Raw genomic sequence first — 8,737 nt, forward strand, 5'->3', positions numbered from 1 at the left:
TTAACACTTTCACCCTCCCCCCAAAATTCCAAATTTTATTTAATTTGCTTTGCGGGAAGGACTGTTCCAACGAAGTCGCGTATTGTCCTTGCCTTCGAAACGCGGAGTAGATGGACAGGGACAGCTGACGAAAGGATATACTCTTTATGTTGCAGGTCTCGTTTCTCTGTTTGTTTTTTCCGTTGTTCAAAACAAGTTCGTTTTCTGTTTTCGTTTCTCATTGTGTTTAACGTTTTTTTTTATGTCCTGTACCCATATATGCATACATATAGATGTAGGTATGTACAGATAAGTATGGATATATGCATATATCTATATATATATATTACAGACAAGAAAGTAAATTTTGAACGCAATCGAACTTTGAGGACAGCAGGGAAAGATTGGGTATTTACCCTTATAAGACTAGAAAAAAAGTTGCCTACAGTTGGCTATGGGGATCGAACTCGTACACTTCAGATACCGCTTGAGTGCTCTACCATTAAGCTAAGAGGTTCTTCATAATAGTTACCGCCAATTTTAATCCTAAATAACAGATTTGCAAATGCGACAACATTTTGTTTTATGTCTATAAAACGCCAAACACATTTGACGCTTCCAATGTCTGTTTATAAAATGTGTGTGTGTGGTGTGTGTGTGTTTATGAGTGTAGAGAAAGAGACAGAGATGAAGTCCAATCCACTCGTCATCAGCATACGGCATGTTTTAGTCAATATTAACAGTTGTATATCCAAAATGTTAAATAACGATACCACAAACTACAATAGAGAATTAGCTAGGAATGTTTTAACGTCAAGCTAAACTATATCGAGGAATCTATGCCAGTTAATTCTAAACAAGAAATAGGGAATAATCTGAAACACTCCTCACGTAGTTTCACTGTAACCATAAATATAGCAAGTATCTTCCATAGAAACATTACTGAGTCTTCTATAAAAATTCTATCAGACCTAATAGCAAATGTATTTTGCGAGTAAAATTTTTTTTAACCACAAAATGTATTCCATAAACTCCATACAAACAACTCAACAAGAATGTAATCGTCAAAACTTAACTAGTTTCACAGTGGTTAAAAAATGCTTGTCGAAGATATACTGCATAGAGCAGACATACAATCAGTAAACAGCAAGGTAAAAACGTATAACAGTTTAACCATGAACAGTTTTCTCTAATTTGCCGAAAGAAACTTATTCATATGTTTGCATTTGTTGAAAATTTCTGATCTGGAATTCAACAGTGCAGTGGAATTCTTTGATCAAAATGGGATTTGTGATCTTTCACCGACGCAGAACTTGCATGTTTTAGACCCTTAAAGAAATTTCTTTAAGATGAGAAAAATTGGCCATCTTATTACTAACAAGAAACTTTCCTACATACATAAACAGTCCTGTCACCTCCTATAGTGTTTTAAGCTAACAAAAGACGCCACGCCAACCGCTTATCTTTTTTCAAGCATTTGAACAAAAGTAAAACCACCAAGCTGGCTAGCCATGTATGTGGTTTGAAGACCAATTCCACGCTACATACAATCAAGTGGAAAGTCATAGATCTAAAAAATCATAGATCTAAAAACATGCATGTTATGCGTTGTTAAAAGATCACATATCTTTTTTAGATCTAAAAATTCCACTGTACTGCTGAATTTCAGATCAGAAATTTTCAGCGAATGGAAACATATGGTCAAGTTTCTTCTGACGAATTGTATGCACAGAGCCCGAAGATTACTTGGAGACACTAGGCATATTATCAAAACCGACCTAGAAAATATCTCCAATATATGAAACTATCAGTAGCTCGTATCGTGTACATTAAGCAATATACATGATAAGACGCACCTCAGTTTTGGCTGGCCTAACGTCTGGAAAAAATTTAAATGAAACCTGTTTCGCCAGACATTCATAATTCTCCCCTCATTTAAATCATTACAAAATTGCATTTATTCAGATTGTCATGAGATCACACTAATTTATAGCAAGAGTGCATCCCTCCTTTCAGCACGTGAGCGCTGAAAGCAGTGCGGCCAACCTAAAGAAAATTTTGGTGAAAGTGCTGATAATTTTTCACATCATGTAGCACATAAATAATATAGAAATATAATGCGAAAGATTAAAATGTTCAAACTTCGTTAGGATTTCAAAATTTGTTACATCGCTTTTTTGCGAGTACGGCCAAATATTGTCACTTAATTTTCCTTCTCTCCAACGATTTTTAGCTATGCATTCTAATCTTAGAAAATACTTACGTAGCTGAGAAGCAAGTAGTTTTATAAATAAGATTTCATTTTATGGAAGACTGCAACATTTATTAAGGCTTTTTCTCAAAAATCCAAGTAATGGGATAGATGTGAATTAGTAGTCAAGTAGTGGCATAGGTTTCGAATCAGTTGTCCGCTCTTTAATTAGCTTCAACTTAAGGGTCGTGGTCATAGTGGGCACCGAAAACTAATGCTGCTGCACTTTCATTAATCCTGCTTTAATAGTTGACCTTTGCTGACCGAGAGAGAGTTTGATGCTGCTACTCATAGTCCTACTTCCTGCCGTGAAGTTGGTTCATCTGGGACTCTTGACAATAGGGGATCCAATTTAGTTTTGAAGAAATCTACACCCACCCCACGTACGTCCCGCAGCTCTTTCGGGAGAAGCTGATATGTTTGTGTATGTATGTATGTTTGTGCATGTGTATGCATATGTGCGTACATGCACATATGTACATGCATGTGTGTGCAGGGATATTTGACACTCACTGCTTAAGAATTGAGGTTGGCGTGTTTAAGATCCCGTAATTGAGGAAGACAGGAGAAAAATAAGAGATCGATTGAATAAGGACCACACTAATAAGTACGAGGTCGATTCAATCGACTAAACATTTCAAGGCGACACCTCACCATAAACTGCAACTTAATGAGTGAAACAAGTAAAAGAATAAAAGAATAACAGAATAGATGTGTGTTCGTCTATAGGTATGAGTCTGAAATACGTTAGTTTAGTTTCGTCCTCGCCTTCTTTGTTGTATCAGACTGACGAACAAATCTGTGAAGTTTGCGAACAGGCTTGTTTGTCATCAACTGGGATCGCTGCATAGAAAGCTGACCAATCAGCGAATTGCTTAGTGAAAGGAAGACAGTTGGAATCTAAGACAGACGAATAAAACAGTCAGTGTTGAGCTTTGTAAAGGGAAACCTACACACAGACACATGAACTTATGTTATAGTCTTTGAATAGCACTAAAAGTTTTTGTTGTTGGTGGTGGTAGTGGTGGTGGTCTTGGTTTTGTTTAGCTGCCGGTCGGCCCAAATCAAGCAGATCTATGATGAAATGAATTCCAATCGTGAACATCACGTTTATTCACATTTTCTTTCTGGCATCGTATACCACCGGACTACATTGTCCAGCGTGTACTTATACGGCTGCAGTGTGTGAAATGAGGTAGGTTTAGCTGCTGTCAATGGCTGTTCAAGGAACAACGTACAGGCCCTCAGGCTTCTAGCTGTTTCAACGCTTAACTTACAATTGCTTCTTTATATTGTTGATTTCGTAGAATAAAGAAACAGATATATAAACAGACAAGAAAAAAATGTTTTGTTTTGTTATTTTTCGCAAGAAAACTATGATAGTTGTCCGTTTGTGACAACAATGGGAGACTAAAAGAACTCAATAAACCGGTTGCTTGTGTCGCGATCGTTGCGATATTTATCTTTTAAATATTGCCTGTTTATTCTGCATTTGAAGAAGCATTATAAGAAGCACTTATTTTTAACCAAAAAACTATCCCAAAGAATCGTCCTGAATCCTATAAGTGAAGTTAGGCCTTACGGAAGGGAAGCTTTATTGCATTAAAAAGATTTTTTGCATGAAAATGCGCTGCTGAAATTTGGTGCTACTTTTTGTCATCAAATATAGTATACATGCATACATAACATGCACATACACGCTCATAAATACATATATACGTGTGTGTTTACGCATACACCCATGTTATGTATACGTATATATTATGAATAATAAAATAGAGGAAACGCAACACAGGAGGAGCAGAGTCTAACAAATACCGTATTAGCTGAATGTGTAGCAGGAGTGGTAAGGGTTTTAACGCTTCGAGTCTTCGTCCTTCACAAACATACATACAAATAGTCGTGATATTTACTTTTTTGAAAGCGTCTGTTATACACCACATTTGAAGGCATTTAAGAAGCACTTTTTTTCTTTTTCAAAATAATTGTCCCAAAATATTTTCCCGGGTCTTATCAGCAACGTTGGGCCTCCCGGAAGCTTTATTGCATGTAAAACTTACCGTCGAACAAGCCGTGCTGAAATTGGGGTGTGTCTTTCATGCATTCAAATACAGCATATATATATATATATATATATATATATATATATATATATATATATATATATATATGAGAGAGAGAGATACACACACATATACATGCATTGTAACTTGTTTTCATCGTGGAACTCGAAGTAGATTAACCTATAAATAATAGCAGGTAAATATTGGGATAGAAAACGTTTTCTACCAAGGGATTTTCTTTTTACCCATATTATTTACACACAAATACTTATAGCTTTATTTGTTTCAAGTTCCACCGTTAAATAGCATTTTTTTTTCATGACTCATGAAGTGTCTAAATTCACGACATAAATAACATACACTCATCGGCGCGCGCGTAAACTTGCCCTGTTTTTGTGTGCATGTGGATAGATAGATAGATAAATAGATAGATATCATAAATAACATGAGATATTTTTTATATACATAATATATATATACACATGTATGTATACATATGTATATATATATGTTATATTCACGCTTACATATATATATATAAATATATATAAATGTGTGTGTATGCATAACCACATATATACAACATGCATTCGCAAATGCAGAGAAAAAATATTGGACTGCTATTTCTAGCAAACAGCAAGAATCATCCTCCTTGGGTTATTCTTCAACCGTCCCCAGTCATTATTAGACTAAGTCACTGGTCTTCTGATGAAGAGTTCAAATCTTCGGGAAACATCTAAAATATAATATTTGTCGTTGGCGAATGTTTCTATGTATTACTGTATCTCTGATAAACTTTTTAATATCTATCTATCTGTCTATCTATCTATCTATCTATCTATCTATCTATCGACCTATCTTTCTATCTATCTATTTGTCTACATACCGCTACACTCCTAAACGTTCTAAACCTTTAAAAATAAAAAATAAAAACTTTCTGGATTTTCTCAAACAAGGATTTCCAAAGACCTCCACACTGTTCACTGTTCATATATATTTTAAGATATATTTTTTGATAATTTAAAAGATATTTCTTTTTAATATTTCTAAAAGCCTTTTAATATTTATAATTTTTTTCTCATTTTTCTTTCTTCATTTTTCAATCTTTTATTTTGTCAGTTCTCCACGTTTTTCTCTCGAGTGCTCTACTCTACCATCTTTTGCCCCTTAATCCTTGGTAAAATCGACCTCGGCGGAATTTGAACTCAGAATGTCGCGACGAGAGAAATCCTGCTAAGCAATCGTCCGGCGCGCTAACGATTTTTGCCAGCTCGCCGCCTTAAACTTTTTAATGTTTGTTTAAACCAGTGGGTCTGAACCGGAGTTCATATGCACATTGGTGGCATATAAAATTTTGTTGTCCAAATTTTTGTACATTAAATTGGTTGTACTCCTATTATGCGAGGAGGCGCAATGGCCCAGTGGTTAGGGCAGTCATAGGATCACGGTTTCGATTCCCAGACTGGGCGTTGTGAGTGTTTATTGAGCGAAAACACGTATAGCTCCACAAGGCTCCGGCAAGGGATGATGGTGAACCCTGCTGTACTCTTTCACCACAACTTTATCTCACTCTTACTTCCTGTTTCTGTTGTGCCTGTAATTCAAAGGGTCAGCCTTGTCACACTGTGTCACGCTGAATATCCCCGGGAACTACGCTAAGGGTACACGTGTCTGTGGAGTGCTCAGCCACTTGCACGTTAATTTCACGAGCAGGCTGTTCCGTTGATCGGATCAACTGGAACCCTCGACGTCGTAAGCGACGGAGTGCCAACAACAACGAACTATAAGTCCTCTTGCATTCTAGGAGGTATCGGAGCGTTTGATTGACATTAGACCCCAACAAACGCTCATAAATTAAATGTATCTATTAAGGCCAAGATCGTGGCTGTCGACCTGTACTTGACGGCCACGATCTCGGCCCGTCACGCTTTATGTACGCGTCGCTAATTTCACCAGCAGATCAACTGGAACACTCGTCGTAATCGGTAGAATGCCAGTTTTTAGTTTAGTTGCAGAATTGAATGCTTTACGAATTTTGAGTTCAAATTCTATTGAGGCCAATTTAAACTTTCATCCTTTCGGCTCGATAAGTACGGTGCAGGCATAGCTTTGTGTTGAGAAGATCGATTTGCAACCATATGTTTTCGGGTTCCTTCCCATTGCATGGCACATAGAGTAAGTGTCTTCTACTACAGCCCCTGGTCGACCAGTGCTTTTTGAGTGAATTCGGTAGAAGAAAAACTGAAGAAGCCCATTGTATTTGTCTGTTTCATGTCTGTTTCCACTACCGACGTACATACATAAATGTGTGTGTGCGTGTATTAAATATATATTTTGTGTATATATTTATACTGTGTGTAGATATATTTATCTATATATCATATATGACTTCAACTTTAACCAATTGCAGCTCGAAAGCTGCAGTCATATGTATATTTATGTATATATATATATATATATATATATATATATATATATATATATATATATATATATATATATATATATATATATATATATATATATATATATATATATATTTATACATATATATATATATATTTATACATATATATATATATATATGTGTGTGTGTGTGTGTGTGTGTGTGTGTATCTTTGTTTGTCCTCCACCGCCGTAACATTAGTGTTTCAGCAAAATAATCGATCGGATAAGTACCAGACTTTGAAAAATAAGCAGAACGTTCGACTTGAAAGCGGCGAAATGCTTAGCAGTATTTCGTCTGTCTTTACGTTCTGAGTTCAAATTCCGCCGAGGTCGACTTTGCCTTTCATCCTTAAGTACCAGTTGTGTACTTAAATTAAGTACCAGTTATGTACTGAGGATCGATCTAATCGACTGGCCTCCTCCCCAAAAATTCCGGGCCTTATGCCTAGAGTGGAAAAGAATGTTCGATTTGCTCAAGAAGTAAAACAAACAAAAGGTTAAAACACTTGTACTGGACTGATTCTCTCTCCCCCTCCTCCTCTCTTTCTTTCCCTTCCTCCTTCTCCCTCCCCCCTCTCTCTCTTGCTTCCTTTGGCGAAATCGACTACTGTCATATCTGGAGAGGCTTGGGTTCTGCCAGGCTTAGTTGACCAAGACACCCTCAGAACGATGTATTTTACGATCCTACCGCAAGTTAACAGCTCAAGCAAGGTAAAGCAATTACTGTGCGTTGTTGTGACTAATTAGGCTGTATAATAAATTACAAACACCATCAAGACTAAAGAAGAAGATTCTATGCTTTTACTTGACTTAACAGAAAATAAAAATGCAACCAATTTCATAACATTCCAACATCTTAAATAAAGCAGAGTAGAGCGGACAGTTTAGTGCTGGCAAAGCACTTCTTCGAAGCTCCTTTGGTTCTAAACAACAACAACAGCTACAATACCCTACTGTCGTGAATACAATTCTGTGAACGTCGTAAATGTAGACGCAGGCGTGGCTGTGTAGTAACAACCTGGCTTCATAACCACATTGTTCCAGGTTCAGTCTCACTGCATGGCAACTTGAGCAAGCGTCTTCTACTATAGCCTCCGACAGACTAAAGACTTGTGAGTGAGTTTGGTAGACGGAAATCGAAGGTAGCCCGTCGTGCGTGTAATAATTATGTATGTGTGTGTTTACCCCCACTCACCATCACCGTTTGACGACTGCTGTATAATTGTACATTATAACTGTACATCCCCATAAAATAGCGGTTCGGTAAAAGAGACCGATAGAATAAGCACCCGGTTTTAAAAAAATTATCCAAGGTGGTGTCCCAGCATGGTCATAGTCTAATGACTGAAATATGTAAAAGTACTTTGCAAACTTAGCAACTTATTCTGTGGGAAATATCTCTCACTTGACCGTGTTAACTAATTGAAACCGGAAGCGAACAGATTATTGATAGAAAAGAGCTCTTCATGGTTTTACTTATTGTTTGCTAAAACCTATGATTGGTGGTCAGCCATGCGATACTTGAGATCTGTTGCATGATATTTGTAAAGAATGTATGTACGTTTTCTTATATTCATGATTGTATGAATTGACTTACGTATACGTGTATGACTATATACATGCGCATCTTTATATTATGCACTTCTATATCTATCTATCTATCTATCTATCTATCTAACGACCAATGCGTTCTATAGAGGACTAGTGGAGGGGAGGTCTGACGACACTCTCGGGGCAAACCTGGGTGTCGACGAGAAATTCTTAACCCGCCTTTTCAAGACGACGTTCGGGCCGGGGCCTATGGATAATTTCCAGAGATCCCTGGCTTGGCAATGCTATCGAGACGCACTACCAGTTCGAGAGAAGATCTACAGACACGGTTCGAAAACCACCGGACCGACCTGCCCGAGATGCGGTCAGAGCGACGAAACCGTTCTGCACGCACTCGTGCAGTGTCCAGATATTTCAGAGCTGTGGACCTTCGTCGAACGGCTGT

Source organism: Octopus bimaculoides, chromosome 1 (assembly GCF_001194135.2).
Source record: "Octopus bimaculoides isolate UCB-OBI-ISO-001 chromosome 1, ASM119413v2, whole genome shotgun sequence".
Taxonomy (NCBI): domain Eukaryota; kingdom Metazoa; phylum Mollusca; class Cephalopoda; order Octopoda; family Octopodidae; genus Octopus; species Octopus bimaculoides.